This window comes from Serinus canaria, chromosome 2 (assembly GCF_022539315.1).
Source record: "Serinus canaria isolate serCan28SL12 chromosome 2, serCan2020, whole genome shotgun sequence".
In the NCBI taxonomy this organism is placed as follows: domain Eukaryota; kingdom Metazoa; phylum Chordata; class Aves; order Passeriformes; family Fringillidae; genus Serinus; species Serinus canaria.
This window is the reverse complement of record NC_066315.1, coordinates 97,794,406-97,811,833: the sequence shown is the minus strand read 5'-3', so window position 1 is coordinate 97,811,833 and position 17,428 is coordinate 97,794,406. Positions and strand designations below refer to the sequence as shown.

The 17,428-nt window shown below is 40.3% G+C and overlaps 1 protein-coding gene across 1 annotated transcript in view; it reads left to right on the top strand.

Moving 5' to 3' along the window:
• The first annotated feature begins 12,537 nt into the window (after positions 1–12,537).
• CDH7 (cadherin 7) overlaps positions 12,538–17,428 on the top strand; it is an 81,173-nt gene continuing 76,282 nt past the window's right edge. Inside the window, exon 1 of the mRNA XM_050971114.1 lies at positions 12,538–12,677. The gene's annotated coding sequence lies outside the window, so the exon portion shown is untranslated. The remainder of the gene's footprint in view (positions 12,678–17,428) is intronic.

Below are 17,428 nucleotides of genomic sequence, written 5' to 3'. Positions count from 1 at the left end.
AACAAGAAATTAGTCAGGTCATCATCTTGTATGCCAACCACCACCATTGTAGTTCTCTGCAGACAAAGAAGTCACTTCAGAGCTGACCACTTGCCTTCAGTTTTCAACAGCTTTCTTCAGCTAGAAAAAGAAATGCAATGCCAATCTTGAGATTTGCTTTCTACTTCTGTCTTCCAGGTAAGTATTCAAGAACAAAACTAAAATTTACGGTATTCTTTGGATGTTAAAGATCACTCTATGTCAGTTGTAATGAAACAGGAAAAGAAGGTTTTAAATAGTGTTTTGATTTATTTTTTTCTTTAATTTATAAGGGTACTGGAGAACAATCAGTGCAGTTTTTTTGCAAATAAGGTTTGATCTGGCACTGCTGTGTAAAAACAATCACTCACTTCTGGGTTGTGAGCTGGAATACATTCCTCCTCTGTGTTCTGTCTTCTAATTAGTTTTTTAATCCATGACATGACTGTGCATCATCCCCTCTCATTGCTTAATATTCTCAAAAGAAGAAATCTTTCAAAAAGCTCTTGAAATTCTAAATCAGTTATAGAGCCTGCTTCTATTATGTATTTTGTTAACTATCCCAAGTAGTATTAACACTTTAAGGATATAAAAATCTCTGTAACAATAAGTTTTGTAGTTTTTTTCCTTTTCATGTTGTACTCGTCAGAGACTCTTATAGACCTTTGGTCAGTGCTACCAATTAGGAGGCATACACATACAGGAGCTCAGACTTAGATCTGTATGGTTCTTGCCAGTTCCTTTCAGTACTGAAGGTGCCTGGAGCACCACTAATATGATAAGGATGGTAACTTTATTAAAACGTGGCATAGGAATAACCATCCATGAATTCTCTCTAATGAGGAGGTCTTGGAAATTTATTTTTTCTAGTAGCTCATCTGCTTAAATTCTGAGGGCTTGAGTATTTCTGAGGGCTGAACCACACACACACACACACACACACACACACACACACACACACACACACACACACATGTGTATATATAACTCTTCTTTTGTATGTCACCAAAACAATGTGCACACCCAAATACTGAGGCCTGCACCCTCAAAATGAATGAACTGATATTATTGTTTAAAATAGGACGTGCTGTCCAGAAAGGGTAGGCACAAGATCTTGCACACTCACTATTATTTTATTTTCTTTTATGCACAAGAAGAAGCTGTGTAGAAGCCCAAATGAGAATTTGCTTCTATCAAACACGAATCTAGTCCATTTCTATACCCTGGTGCCTATCTTATAAAAGCCAGTATCACATCAGACTGACAACTGGCAAATGCCCATACCCTTTCTACTGCTCTCCTCAGCAGTGTTTGACACTGTCAGTCATACATTCCTGCTTACATGCTGTATAAATCTGGCAAGTGTAGGCAGAAGCATGCTGAAGTGACTCTGATCTTTCTTGTCAGATTAATCCCAGAAGGCTCCATTTCCATCTCCAGAACTTGGCACTGAAGACCTTGGTAAGGTTCAATTCCTTCCTCATTCTCGTTTGATATCTGTATGTCAGGAAACTCTGACTTGGCAGAGGCTTGGAAACAGACCAGAAGAGAAGACCAGAAGAGCATATACTCAACTAGAAGAATGAGATTAAATCCAGACAATAAAACAGCAGAATTGCCCAAATACCTTTTACATTAAGCTTCCCAAAGAAGGAAACTTAGGAAAGTTTCTGAAGGAAACTGAAAGTATAAGTTTAATTTATACTCCTGCCCTCTCATCCCTACTCTTTGTTCTGCACAGTTACATGTGGATTCATGCTGTGAAGTTGATCAGGGAAGCAATACATGTTAAGCAAAATTAATTGAAAAATTCTCTTTTTTTATAGCTTGATTTAACTTGAATAATTGAACTGATCTATTTTGTAGGATTACTCTCTGTTCAGCTGGGGTGACATCACATGTGTGAATGCCAGCGCCAGAGGTAGGAAGGGAGGAGAAGAGGAATGTCTCATCTGGCTTTGGTGTCAGTGGCACTGAAACACACAATTCCACCCCTTGCCTAGCTGAAAACCACACACTACAGTTGGGAATGAGTTTTCAGATGCAGCTGTTCAAAGCTCATACACTCATTATATGCAATGCCTTAGAGAAAAGAAAGTTTTAAGAAGTGGTAAAAAGATTTCATTATATATATGTTTAGTACTTAATGTTTTTAAGAAGAATAAAAGAAGTGAATTTTCTGTTGAAGATACAACTCCTCCTGATCTTCTTTCAAAACTTTTCTTTGAACAGGCAGCTCTCTTTTTTTCTATTTTTCTATGCGACAACAGTAGCAAGTAATAGGATGAAATTCTAATAAAGGAAGATTGAGATGTACCTCAGTTTTTGGTCCATAAATCAAGTAGTTAAAAGATATTTTAAATTTTGTTTTTGTTTTTGTGCAGTCCCGTATCACAGATTATAGTATACTATTTGGGACATTTTTCTAAATCTCAAATTTTTGAGTTAGAAGGCAGGGGTTTTGCATATATTTTCCCTTAAATTCTGTTTCTATATCTGCTAATTAAGTAAATAGTAAGATCTTTCTTCTTCAGCTAACTAAGCTACCTCTTGGATAACTCTACTTCAAAGGCCATGTGCTATACCCAGCCATTCCATCTAAATGCAGAGCCAGACTAAATGCTGTAATTCCTAATTTCCCCTGATCTTAAATCCACAGTTTTATGAATTAGCATTAGCAGTCATTTTTTTTGACCAGTCTGGTAAAATTACCTATCTGTAGAGATTTTGCTTTCCTTTCAGAGGCATCAAAGCATGCTTTCTTTTGAAGTGACAAGTGCTTGATGTCATGCCTTAATGCAGTACTGTATTGTTTTGCTTGGCCTCAGACTCAAAAAGCGGCTGGCCTGATCCTTCACACAGCAGAAAATTTTGTGATCTGATAGATGGGACTGAAGCAAGTAATGTAGGAGCTTGCCTGCACCAGGGAAAGGGAGAGGGTTTTGCCTTCACCTTTCCCTGCTAGTGCCTCCTCTGTGCAATTATCTTTTTTCGTAGAAGGGAAAGAATTTTAAAAGAGACAAATACCAAATCCTTTTTTTCTCTGTTTTTTTGGTTCTTTTTTTTTCCCTTTGGATAACAGTTTTTAGCCACTTCCAGTCACTGAAACAGGTTTATAAATATGGTATTAAATAGAGCTGTCAATTATTCTTCTCTTTAAACTGACTACAGAAATAGTTTAGAGAACTTGCATTTAATGTTTCAAACAATATTGTGAGGGGGATGATGGTGCAACTGATCTTGAATCCCACTTACGTCAAGCATCTCTTCCAAGGGTTAAACAGCAAGTCATTAAAATGGTAATAGTGGCCTGAACTGCCACTATTACCATTTTAAATGTTCCCCAATTAAATAATTAGGTGTAACTTAATAAATGTTTGAACACCACTTTGTTCCCTCTTCTTTCAGTCCAACTGTCTTGTAGTTTATGTCACTTTGGCCCACTTTTCAGCAAGAGCATGTCTTAATATTGACTGTATCAAATTAATCCTACGGTTTATTGTGGGCAGCCCCAGTTGGTCCTGTTCTAAGGCTTTCCCCCCCTTTCTGGTGACAAGCACTTGTACCGTGGCCCTGCTGGTGGCCTGAATCACCTCAATTTGTTCTAGCAATCAGAGGCAGCTGCTCCCAGTGAAAGGAGCGTGGACCACTGAACAGAGCATTAGGACTGACCTCAGGCTGAATGCGAGAGGCTCAGCCTTTTCGGCGAGGCCAGTCGAGCATGTGCAAACAGATTTGCTGGAGTACAAAATGGTCCAGTGATTTAATGCAAGTTTTCTTCTCTCTTTCTCTCTTTTTCCCTTTCAGAAATGAAACGGGATAGAGGATAGCCTGGGTACAATCTTAGCAACATCTGTTGCCTTTCACTAGGGTCTTGGCCAAGGCCAATAGCTATTCAAAGAGCTACTGACACTTTACTGAAAGAGAAGAAAGGCTTAAATAGAGAAGTGCTTCGACATGTTTCCCAACACATACAGTTGGGTCTTTTTGTGGGTCAGAATGCTTTTGGAGAAATTCTTCTCTGCTCCCTCCCCCACTCCCCCCTTTTCGGGTGAAAGTGTCAGAAAACAAATCTTCAGCAAATTACAGAGCTCAGTGGGCCTACAACACTGAAGAACAGTTAAATTTTCCTTTCTTTGCTTTTGTTGTCTAAACTAAAGGGTGTCTGATGACCAAAATCTTAACCACAGTTAATAAGAAGTGTGAAGGAATTTATGCTTAAGATTGCTTCACATCTGTTACTTTCTAATGTCCACATCAATTAATCTTTTAAAGTAACTAGTAATAGCAGTGGAGCAACTGCAGCATTTTAGCTCTATTGAGATGACTGATATTGTATGAAGAGATAATTTACAAAGTTATTTTTTATGTTTGTTTTCCTGTGTGCTCTCCCCCTGCCCCTCATAAACATTAATTTCATCCAGCACTCAGGAAGAGGCAGTTACCTTTTTCTCTCTCCCTTTTTTTCCTCACATAGCTTTTCACAGGCAATTTTGCTCTGTCCATCCATGACATGCCTTCATAAAACTGACAGATGAAGCAGCTGAGTAACTGGTGGGTATATAATCCTCCTGCAGGCATCTGCTGCTCAAAAGGCACCTATTCTTCTGTTTGCCTTGAGACAGAGGATGTATATTGCATCCCATACATGAAGTCATTCTTATCAGCCTTCCCCTATTTTGAGGATAATCAGAGTAAATTAAATAAAGGCTACTCAGAGGAAGTCTAGTAGAGTTATTCAATTATATATATTTGCAATGAAGCTTGATGTAAGTACATGTCTGTTGACACAAAAGATATTGCTAGAATCCTCAAGGAGAAACACTGTGGAGCTTCCAGTTTTACTGAATTTTGTTTTGATCAGGCCATGCCCATTAAATCCAAAGCAAGATGAATATTTGTGGATGAGCACAAGCTTCAAGACACGGTATGTCTTAGAGTAGCTGACTCATGGGTATTATACTCATGTGTGTAGTAAATTATTAGTATATATCTGTATGGTAGCACTTCACACTGAGATAAAGGTGCTTGTGCTCTGTGTCTCTTGACTGACCTAAAAAACCCCTTGTCCCAGAAAGTTCCCAACAGAAATATATATATGACAAATTTCAGTGACTCAGAGGAAAACAAAAGCAGTTCTTTTGGAAAAGCAAGGCTTGCAGGGCTGGGAACACCAAGGTCAGAGTTGCTGAATGACTAGGCACAGCATCCCAGTGACCAGCACTGATGTCTCCAAAGGGCAGATTGGAGGAAATATGATAAAAGAGTGAAGGGGGTTGAATGAATTACTAGTGGAGCTAGGGCATTACTAACCTGCTAAGTGTGGGAGGAAGCAAGATCCAGAGAACTTCTATTTTCTTTCATCTGCCCTTGGCAGTTTTTTTCCCTTACACATATAGACATGGGAAGAAGTAGAAGGAAATCAGGATTGATCAGGCTCTGGTTTTGTTCTTGCAGCACAACTATTGGTGTGATGCTTTGGGACTTGCATCTTCATCTCTGCCGTTTGGGACTTGTAAAGATTTCCACCACTTCCTGCAGGAGTGGTACAAAATGTTGTGCTTCATATTCTGAGCTAGTTTTCAAATCAACAATAATTTAGGTTTTTCATAAAATTTATTTTTGTCTCATTGACTAAACAATGTTTTCCCACTAATTGTAATGAATGCAGAATCTATCCCAAGGAAAGGTAGAAGTTAGATAGGATTAAGGAGTTTATAAGGTTTTTAACATTTTAAGTATAAAAGTAATGTCTAAGTTGTCATTCCTAAGGAATAAAAAATTTGATGGATACATTACCTGGGTGGAAAATTGACATATGAAATTATGTCTCCTTCAGCACTCACACCAAGTAATTTTGAGAGTGGGCAGTTCAGGATGATGAGGATAGGGACATTTTTTTCTCTAACGTGCTTAGAAGACATTTCCATCTGCTTCCTATACAACTGCTTACATGCTGGTGTAGAATTCTTTCTACATAAATATTCAGGTATAGGAAATTAGCATTTTGTTTAACATCCAGACCTGAAAAGTTGGATTGCTTGAAGAGGAAAAGGAGGGGTCATCAGCATGCTCTTCTTTTTAGTGTTTCTTGTGCTTTTAATACTCTACATTTTGAAAATGTGTTTTGGGGTTGTTAAGGACTTTTTGCCTTTCCTTTGTCTTCAGTGTTGGGAGGGTTTTTCTGAAAGAGTGCTTGTCCAATTTTTGCTGTGGTCAGGGGAAAAACCTACAAATAATAATAAAAAAGTTGCTTACTTAGCTGAAGTTTTCACACAGGGAAGGTTATGAGCATCTTGAATACCAGTTATGATGCAGAAGTATACATAATGCAGGCCATTTATTCAGAAAATACTTTTAAAATTGCAGCTATAATCACTGATTTTGTCTGTGCAAGTGTTCAAGCTTGTCTTGACAAATCACACTGGAACACTGAAACCTGGTTGGGTTTAGAGGTCAGTGGAGGAATTATTCATATTAATTTTGTGTAGTTGATGTAGAATATAGGGTCTGACCTGAAGACAGACATCCTTCTATGTATGAGAAGTTTCTGGTTTAGTTGTGTATATACTGGCATTTTTCACAAGTAACTTAGCTGCAGATTTTCTGATGGATGCTACACAGTAGCAATCTCCCTGAAGCATGCAAAACTCCCTGAAGTCAATTGGACTTCCTATGTATAGCTTTTCATAAAATCAGACAAATTGTAATTCTCTATCACAATTCCTCTGAAAAAATTACATCTGTTGTACCACAGTATGAATGCCTGTCAGAATTTATCTTAATATACAGCAGAAATGCATCTAACCTATTTTTTTTCAGCATGTATCAAAAAAAGAGAGGAGTGCTGATTCTAAGCAGTGATGCTTCTTCTCCACCAGCAGGATCTTTCTGTCATGACACATCAATCTGAGACTCATGTGCTTTTTTGAATACAATTTGAATGATTTTTGTCATCAAGAAGTGCTTGTAAAAGCAGCTACATGACATCTGATAGAGAATTACTGTTTAACTTAGCACCATTTCAATGTTAGTGCGGGTCCAAGGATACAAAAGTAGGTGGCATTTTGCATGCTCTTCTCCATCCAGACAATCCAGAAACTGGATTGTCTTCTGCTCCTGCCCTGACTGCATTTTTGATCATTTTTTTCCTTGGACAACATTCTTCAGTGAAACAAAATAAAACAGTTTTTTAATGATTCTGCCTCCCTTTTAATATTCTCATCTCATTTCCTATGTCTTATTCTTAGGCCCCCCTTTTCTTTTTTTATTTAATTCTAATATTTTAAAATAATTGTCATCCTTTTATTATTAGCACCTTTCTTTGTCTGCTGCTGATTTCTTTTTTATTCCTCTATTGGTAATCCATACTTCTTGCAGAGCACTCACTGCACCACACTGCCAGCTTTGTCACTCTCTGTTGCATCTTGGTGCTGGCCAGCTTGGTACATCCACTTATAATATGATGAATAGCATCTGGAGCCTGGCCACACAGCCTCCATTCTGGTCTCGGTGCTTTTTTAAGCCATCTATCCTTGCTTGTACAAATAGCCTGTTCCTGTGTGGCCGTAATGAATTTCTCCATTTTTCTTTTCAGTCTTCTGACAGCCTACCTGCCATTTGCCATTGTCCTGTGACATTTTCAAAATTCTTTCCATGATTTTGTTTTTCACTTGGTTTATTATTGTGCTGTTCTTACTGGTGTGGGACTAATAAATTGTCCTCAATAGTAGAATCTTTTAATTTTGCAGCTTCCTTATGATTAAACAAACTTATTTTCAGTTTAGAGTTTCTTGACTTTACAAGTTCCCTTCCTACAACTCCCTTTGTTGCTATTCTCTGTTCTTCTTGACAACATCAACTCCATTTTCAATTGCATTCACTTTTATTACCTTAGGCAACTTTGACTTATTACTAGTACAGTTACATTGCCTTAGATTAACTAGTTTTACTTTTGAAATATACCACTCTTGCAAATACATCAGTTACTCAGATTCGCCAGTATATGTGGACCAAATACGTCATCAAAAGATTGTGGCAACTCAAGGGAGGATAGAGAGGAGCCAAAGAGGGACAGATGGAGCCATGACAGTAATGTTTAATTGATAAGGTAACACTTCCTAAGCAGAATGGGTGGTTGTGGATACACAAAGTGACGTCATAAATTTCCCAATTGAATCACCACTACTAATTACTATAATTTAGTTCATATTATGATGTAATCTTGACTGACACATCTTTAGAGGATATTCTGCAAAATATATTCTAAACAGGTTGTCGAACTTGTTATTGTTAGATATGGCTCCTGTGATTCAGCATTGGTTGATAACACTCTTAGAATATAGACAACATTGTAATTGTCACAAAAAATGTCAAAATTGAAATAGGAAAAGAAATCGTAACTGTGAGGACACAGAAAGACAGAGACATCCCTCTGTTAAATATCTTGTCAAAGGCTGTGAATGTCTTCAATTTTAATAGGCTTTTTCTTTTTTGCCTTCTGCTATTTATAGAAATGATAAAAAAAGAAGACTGAAGAAAAAACATTGCTCACTTCTAGACTGGAATCAGAGCTAATGTAACCACAACATTGGACCGTGACTTTCCCTCTGATACAGAAGGTAAGATATTCACATCAGAATTACAGCCACTTGTAAGCATTATTTCTGGAGAGCTGAAGTTGTCAACTAAGAGTAACATACAAAGGCATTGGTACTTGTACAGGGAAACCATGTGTTAATGGTGTTAAGAAATGTTTTCCTCTAAAAGAGATGCTAAACAGCAAGCTCTCCTGCTTGCTTTATGAAAGACCAATATCCACATACATTTTTAAGAAAAAGAAAACTAAGTATTTTGCATCTCAGAGTACTACATTTTCATATTGAAGGAGCTCTACAAGCTATTGCTATGTGCATAAAGGAACTTGCTTCTTCCCACACAGTGAATTACCAGGACCCAGGCAGCAGTTACCTGACACTGCTCTTTTTCAGAATGTGTATAATGAGTGTACAGATAGAAATGTTAACATAGAGAGACAGTCAGAGGCTCAGGGGACTGAATACAACCATTAAACAAATTTGTATTGCTTTTCTGGTCAAAATCCTTCCTAAGCAGGGGCCACCAAAGCTCTCACTGTCTAAGAAGCATTTAGGAGCATGCTTCAAGACAAGCAGTTTCAGGTTTTGTGGTCCTAAATCTGCCTCTGGATCCACTCTACAAAACAGCAGCGTGACTTGTAACGTGAAGGGGCATCCTTGATAGTTCCAGAAGTAAAAAGATGGGAAAGGTGCCAGTACCAATGAGTTTTGATGCCTGCACTTTACCGCACTTACCTAAGAGACAGTCTAGCATGGTCCAAGGTTTGTTCGTACAAACTGTAGACTTTGCTCTGGAAGTGCTACACCTCTACGTCTCAGGATGGGTAAATGCATTATACAACATATTAGAAAGAAATACAACAGTGCTGTAGGTGTGGATTCCTGCCAAAATGATCCATTCAATGCTTTGGAATGGACTGAGTCATTGGCAAAAATCCACAATCAAGACAGTCAAGAACAAAATGTATTAAAAAATATACATTTGCTTATGTTACTAAAAACGGTAGATTGCCAAAAGTGACTAAGAATAATTACTTCTTTATATTTTATTCTGCCTGTGCAATGAAATTAAATTGGTCTGCTTAGTCACATATTTTGCTTGGAGTCATTGTTTTACTCCCATGAAAGTCAAAGGGTTTCATACATTTTATTTTGATATGAAAACATAAGCATTTAGAAAAATAATGAGACAAAAATATCTATCCTATTTTCAACAGAGTAAAAATAAGTTCAAATGTTTTCACTGACACACAGTTTAATGAAAGGTTTTGCTCAAGGGACTAGATTTTTGGAACATAAAGCACATCCTTGAGAGAGGTCTGTTTGGAAGAAAGTCATGAAATACTCCGTGAAGTTACACATGAAAGCTTTTTAATTGGGTGATAATTGACTATTCTATTTTTCCATTAGTAATATCTGGATCAGAATCAAAATTAATAAAAAAGAGTCCTTCCTTTATAATGATTTTAAGCGACTGTAAAACTACTTAGCCCCTATTTTGAACCTGAAGAGAAAATAAAAAGTTTGAGGATATTTGCTGAAGTTTATGGAGATCATGATCACTTGCAGATTCTTTTTTTATGTCATCCTATTTGCAAATGAAATTTTTTTTTCTGTTTTTAACTGTTCTGTTTTCATCATTGAAGTCATAGCTACTGAATTAAGTGGTAAAAAGATAAATTTAAAGGTTACATCTCTGAATGAAGTTGAAAGAAGATAAAGCAGAGGTATTTATGATATTTCATGATAAAAAAAAGATAATCTGCCCTTGAACCTTGTCCTCTAAGGATCAGTGCAGACAGTCTTATTTTGATTAACTTGTAAAAGATGAATTAGGGATTGGGGGAAGGAAAACAAAGGAAAGGCGAATCCTTAATTACAATCTTAAGCAACTGTGTGCAATCATGTTTCAGGATTTTCTTGCCTGAATACATCTTATTAAGTTGGAACCATGCACTCAGACACTCCACCACTTGGAGAATGTAGATTGCTTCTAGTTGCTCTCTTTAAACCACTACTTCAGTTCACAAATGCCATGTTGAATTGCCTACCTCTGATTAGAAGGGTGACATTGGAAATAACATCTGAAAATGAAGCTTAAAGACAAGAAACACCTAGCAGTTACATATTACATTTATTAAAAGAGTTATTCATGCTTCATTTGTGTATTCAAAGACTATAATTGCGAAATTAAAATTATTTTTAAAAAACCTTTGTGATGTAAACCAATTGTTTTGTTGCTGTTTTTTTCTTATTGAAGTGGCTTTATCCACATATTACTTTATTAGTGTTGACAGCACACTTCATAGTATAATGTATAGTAGGAATGAAAAGCAATTATATATTCACATTATTAGTTTGTTTATATCATGTTGAAAATGCTTTTCTGGTAAATATAAATCAAAAGTCATTGGCCAAGGTGCATCTCTTGCAGTTGCCCTTGGTATAGTCCATTGTTCTAAAAACAGTATGTGTTAAAAATATTTTTGTCCGTGAAAAGTGTTAGTTCAGCAGCTCTGCCAACATTTGGAACCTCTGCGCTTTTTTTTTTTTTTTTTTTTTTTTTTTTTTTTTTTTTTTTTTTTTTTCAGGAGACGTGCTGACTCCTGGCTGATCACGTTTCAGTTGTAGATCTGTTTCGTTCTGCAGACCCAAAAAGGCTTCAGCAGTGCTGGAAGGAGGCAGAAAGTTTGTGCTGCCGCTTTCCCAGCCGGACCACGTCCAAACAAAGCAGGTACTCATTTCCCAGAGCAGCTGCCCCGAGCAGCTCCGGGGTTGCGGGGCTCTGCGTGGGCGCTGCCGGGCACCAGCCCCAGCGTGACACTGAGCCTTCTCCTGCTGCCGGGGCGCACACTCCGCTCTCTCCACCCTCTGATCTGGGAAAGCGCCCGGTTCAGTTATTCAACGTATATTTTACTTTTTTCAGTCCTCTTCTCCCTGCTCACCACCACCCCGCGGTATAAACAGGAGCCAGGGAGGCGTGACAGCAGCTCTAGGGAGACAGAGGGCAGCAGGGCTGCGAGGTTTTAAGTCCCCCGAGCAGGTCGGTGGTGGCTCCGTGCTCTGCTCGGGGAGCAGGAGCGGGGACACCGGCCCTGCCCCGCTGCTGCTCCACGCGGGGCAGGAGAACGGGCCAGGGCGGGGAGCGTGGGTTTCACAAGTGGCAGGCTGGGCAGGCTGAAAGGGCAAAGCTTTAAAGCAGGGACTCCGCAAGTTCGGTCTAGTTTTGCGACTTTGTCTTCACTCCTCCAAAGCTCAGTCGAAGCTTGTAGGACAAATTGCGTGATGGGTTGTGGGGGGGGAGAAGTAAAAAAAAAAAGAAAAAATAAAATTAAAAAAAAAATCTTGAAGTCTCTCCCTCAACTCCCTGTTTCAAATGCAAATAGGGAGAGAGATTGGTTCCCGCCCCACCCCCTAGCCCGGCTCCTGATTTTTATCCAAAGGACTCCATCTGTATATCCTGTCAAGGAGGAGGAGGAGAAGAGGCAGGAGGGGGGGGGATAGTGGGGCCGGGCAGGCTGCTCTTGCTCCCTGGATCCCGCTTCAATAGCCACCGCTGGGTCTTCGGGAGGTACAAAGAGTCCCTGTGCCGCCTCCGCGCGCCCTCGGACGGAGCTGGCAGCCGGCTCCAGCCACCGAGCCGTGATATCCCCTGCCCAGAGCAGCATCCCCACCTCCTCTGCTTTCTCCCTCCCTCCCCACTCCTTCCCTCCCTCCTCTTCCTCCTCCTCCCGCAGCCACGATCCGCACCCAGTCTGAGCTGGGCTTGGCACCGGCACCCGCTTCTCCCATCGTGTGCCCAGCGGCTGCCAGTGCAGTGCCGCGCCGTGCCGTGGAGGAGGAGGAGGAGCGGAGCAGCGGCAGCGCTCCCATTCCCATCTCCGCGGGTGCGGGCGAGTGCGCGGGCGGGCGCGCAGCCCCCATGCCCGGTAGGCGCCCCGCCGCCCGCAGCCCGCCCCCCCCGCTTGGGAGCATCCCGCCAGCACTTGGCCGCGGAGGCACCGTCAGCCCTTGGAATTAAAATACTCACCACGCTGGGCAGCCGAGGGAAAGGGGGAGCAGGTAAGTGCTGGCTACACCTGTGCTTTTCCTTGCCTTCCTTCCCCTTTCCGTTCCCCTCCGGTGTAGGCAGAGGGCGGCCGGAGCAGTTGCGGGAAAGGGCTGTGCGCTGCTCCTCCGCACCCGCTCGCCACGGAGCGGCTCCTGCCCGGAGCGGAGCCGCGGCTCTGCGGAGCCGCCGGGAGCGGAGCGGCCGCGGCCGTAAGTTTGGCTTTCCCCGGGCTGGGGGCGGCCGGGACCGACCGCGGGAGCGCCCAACGCCAGGTGTGGTGGGGAAACCGTGGAAAGTGAGAGCCCTGGGACTATAGGTGCGTGTGCACCTTCTGAGAAATAAGAGAACAATAGCATCACTCTTGACTCTTTGGAGAAGTCTCACAGACAAACGGGGAAGTCGGGTGGGGGAAGGGAGGACTACAGACTTCTGCAAAATATCGGCAGTCCAAAGTCCTGACTGTCTCAGTCCTTTCTGCCAAGCCAAAGCGGCTGTCTTGCTTGGGCTCGAAGTCTGGCAGGGATGCTACAGTGCAAAACATTATAAAGACAAGGAAATTTCCTGAGTTATTTCCCAGAGCTTTTGTCCTTCTATGTCAAAGATGTTCTAGAGTTTGCAAATGTTGAAATTATGGGAGCCGTTTCTTTGATTAGTATTCAGCTGGTAAGGCTAGCTCTGCAGTGCTTGGCTGATGGTGACCCTTCCCCCTCCGCCCTGTCCCCCAATCCATCCACATATCCACACACGGGCATGTCCTGCTTTCCTACAATAGGCTGTGTACACCAGCAGCAAGAGGTTTGTCATCTGGGTCCTCAGACTTCTAGTTACTAATGGAGGCAAAAAATATTCCTTTTTGAGATATGGTTTAGCCTTTATACTGCTTTCAAAAGGTGAAGTAGTTCAGGTGAGCCAAAATTCTACAAACGATGCCGTCCCTGGGATGTGAGAAAGGACGGGAGATGGATAATTTTGATGTGCTCTTATTCTGGGAACTGAAATGCTGATACTTTAATCTTCTCCCCTTGCAAGGATAAAATCTTATGTTTTGATAGATAACTTGCTCAAGCCAAACCAGAGACTTGAAAGGGCAGGGTATACTTCATAGTCTCCCTAACAAGACATACTGACTTGCAATTTTTCAGCTAAAACAGGTGATTGTGCAGCTTTGCAGAAAATAAATTGTTTTTCCAGGACAAATAAATAAATACATAAAAAAGCCAAACTCTTGAGCATGCCAGTTTCGGAAACAGTCTCTCCTTGGTGTTGATGCATGACTTTACTTTTCTATCCTTAATTTATCTACTAATTGTTTCTGTGTTGAATTATTTGAGTGTGCAGGGAATTGTTACTGATGAAAGCTAGCTACTTTGTTCTGAGAAAGGTGGGTCTACATAACCCCAGGTGCAGAGTTGTGCAGATGGGCAGTAGCATGAAAGTTGCATAACTACATTAAGTTTGCTTACCATGGAGCTCCTGAAGGTACAACAGGTCAACAGATAAAGATCAGCTATAAAGTGATGCTGGTTTTTTTCTCAGCAATATTATAACAGTTTTTACAATGCGGAAGTGAAGTGAGGATATTTGGAAATGATACGATTGTGCCTCATTAGAGCTAGTTCAGTGCAACCGGTGTGTTACCACCTTTGGAGGAAAAAAAGAACACAAAACCCACTTAACAAACCCAAAAGAACTATCCAGAGACCAAATGTGCTATTATTTTTAAGTCCTTTTGCACAATTTTATAGCTTTTTAGTCTGCAGCTACCTGGGGATCTAATCTAGACATCTAGACACACGTTTTTTTCAGGGTCATGAAGAAAAGCTAAGTAAAATTTAAAAACAATTGCAGTAAAATCCACAGTAAGGGAGGGCCTAGCTCTGACAGCTTTTAATATTAAGTATGTGCAATATCTAGGATTTGAGTACTCGATAAAGGTTTAAAACTACCAGGAATATTAAGAATATATCAAAGGTAATAATCTGAGCTAGCACTACATGTTAGAAATGTGTGTCAGTTAATGTGAGTGAAAATACAAACATCAGTAATATAGCCTATTTTCTTGCAAAAAGCCATTAAAGATCCCAGTTTTAATCAAGGAACATTTCAGCCTTATAATGGGAGACTTTACTGTAATCAAAGGCTGATGTAGGTCATTAGAATAGTGTTAAAAGTCAGATGACAGCCTCACAACTCTCCTAAGTCCACTTTCATTGATTTAATAAGAAGACACTATTGATTATTTGCTATAGATTTGGTAGCCAAATATTCTTATGTTTTCATGTAAAAGTGTAATTGTAAAGCATTTGTACAGCAGCAGATTAACTGTGAATTTTCTGATGAGAAGAATGGGTACAATACCCACATAGATTTCCTCCTATCCTTTTCACATATGACTGTGTGTGTGTGCATGTTCCCACATTTCTCTATGTTTCTTCAGCAGAGACTTGACTGAAGAAAATCATTACAAATGCAAGACCTTATATTGTTCTACTCCAGCTTAAATTCCTACTTTGCTATAAACCTGGCTAAACCTTTTCTCAAAGGGATTCAACTAACAAACTGACTCACATGTGTGATGATAATAGAAAATATTTTAAACTTCAAGTGGTTTACAGATGAATACACTGCTTGGGAGTCAGTCCTAGTGATGTCTAGTGAGTTTTTGTGAGTGTTTTCAGTCGATTGACTTCAGTATCTGATGTGTTCAGCGGTTCTTCAATGAAGGCCTTTCTTGGGCCATTCCTTTTCCTTTAGTTTATCGCACACATTTTTTTTTCATGTACGCTTTCATGCTACTACTGGGTATTGTTTTCTTGTGGCAATAAAAATCATTAAATTCTGTCTGAGGAAGGGTGCATAAAATAGATGGTTACTTCAGTTCTTCCTGTCAAACCAGGCTTAACTCTAAGCAGTAATGCAGGAGTGCCTCCTCTGGGAATTCAGCAGTTCTGCAAGAAAGTTATCCCTAGGCATTATGTGACGTTCTTCAGCTGAAATGAGGCTGCAAAAATTGAGCTTGTGGAAATTTAAATATTTGCCTTGATTGGTCCCAGATCCACAAATACTGCTGGTGTTTCTTTTCAATAACTGATCAAATTAGCATAATCCTTCCCAGCAGCTTAGATCTTTCAAATGCGCCATGGCAAGGTGAAAAACCAATAAAACCCTTTCACATGGAGAAAATTATATTGGAAAAAAAATCTTTCTTCTCCTAATTTTGCATGGGGAAGAAAACAAACTTACCAAGAACCCAAAGAATTTAGCACTCTAGACACGTGCAATCTTATGATCAACTGCAGAGCAGTGTAAAAGACCAAAAGCTGTTTCCTGGTTTTCTTTATGAATTTTTTTAAGCCATATACTTTATTGCAGTGTACCTTGTGGTTTTTTGTCGTCTCATCAGGTCCTTTCACCTGAGTCAGAGGGTATTGGAGCCAGTTTAGTGTAACAGTGCCATATGTTTGGAGCAGTGATAGTTTTTTGCTTGATAACCAGATGCAGACTGCAGGATGTGCACTACATTTACAGATCTCCCATGTGAATATTTAGGCCAGTTAGCGGCAGGAGGTTGTGGTCTGTAGTTGTAATGTCATCTGGCACAGGGAGTTAATAGGTTTCATCGTACTGCCTTGGCTTGCAGACCTTCATTTCATCACAGGGTCCCCACCTCTCTTGCTCCAAGGCACCCTCCTTTTCTTTTTTTCTTTCTCTGAAAAAAGTGATAACCCGGCATTGCAATTGACACCGTAATTAGACGTGTTATCTTCTCAAAACCTTTTTGTCTCAAGGATCACATTCCTGTTCATGTGCCTGTGGAGGAGTCTCCTGTAATATTTAGGATGTGTGACATGGAGGAGCTGCAGGCTTGTAACAAAGGGGAATTTTCTCTGCCACTAAATGTAACACCTTGTCCAATGGGCATTGTAAAACTGAATGTCAAAGCATAAATATTTCAGTGAGGGCAGTCCAGCTGTCAGGGGGCTCACCTGCTGGTTCTACTTTGTTTAAGGGATCATGGTTCAAGATCCAGTGGCAACAGTCACCCTTGGAATTACTTCAACACCCTGGCTCTGATTTTACTGAATGACTAAAGCAGAGAAAAAACAAAAAACCCCAAGGGATAACTATGCATAGTTGACCAAGATAATGCAAGATTTATTAGCAGGTGGTGGCTGCTCAGTCAGTGAGGTCCATATTTGCGCGGTAAATTTTTCAATGGTATCAAAAATGGAAGAAGAAAGGAGAATAATGGGGCAGGAGGGAGGATGAGGGAAGAGAAGGCAATAAAAGAGGAGTAGTAAACTCCTCAGTTACAACTCCAGTGTGTGTCTGACAGTGAGATTTCAAACTGGAGTAATGCAATCCAGACTGGTGGAATTTAGAAATGGAAAAGAGTTTGGATTTCTACTTCTTCCTGAAGCATTTTACACATTAGAAACACTTCAGGACAAAATATGCTGAAGGACAAAATCCTCAGTTGAGTGGAAGAGGTTGACAGGAAAATGATATGGTTCATAGAATAAGCTGGCACTGTGACACTGGTAGCAATGTGTGAGCAGAAGTCTGCAGGAATTTGCATTTTGGCTGCAAAGGTTAGGTGGTGCAAAGATGATCTCAAGAGCATTCAGCAAATTGCCCTACAGTGGTGGGGAAATCTCAGATGTGGGGAAGGAGGGCTTCCACGATGATATCTCTGAGACTGAAAACTTGTCCTTATCTACTGGTGCTTATTGTGACACGCAAACAACGAATGCTAGACTTG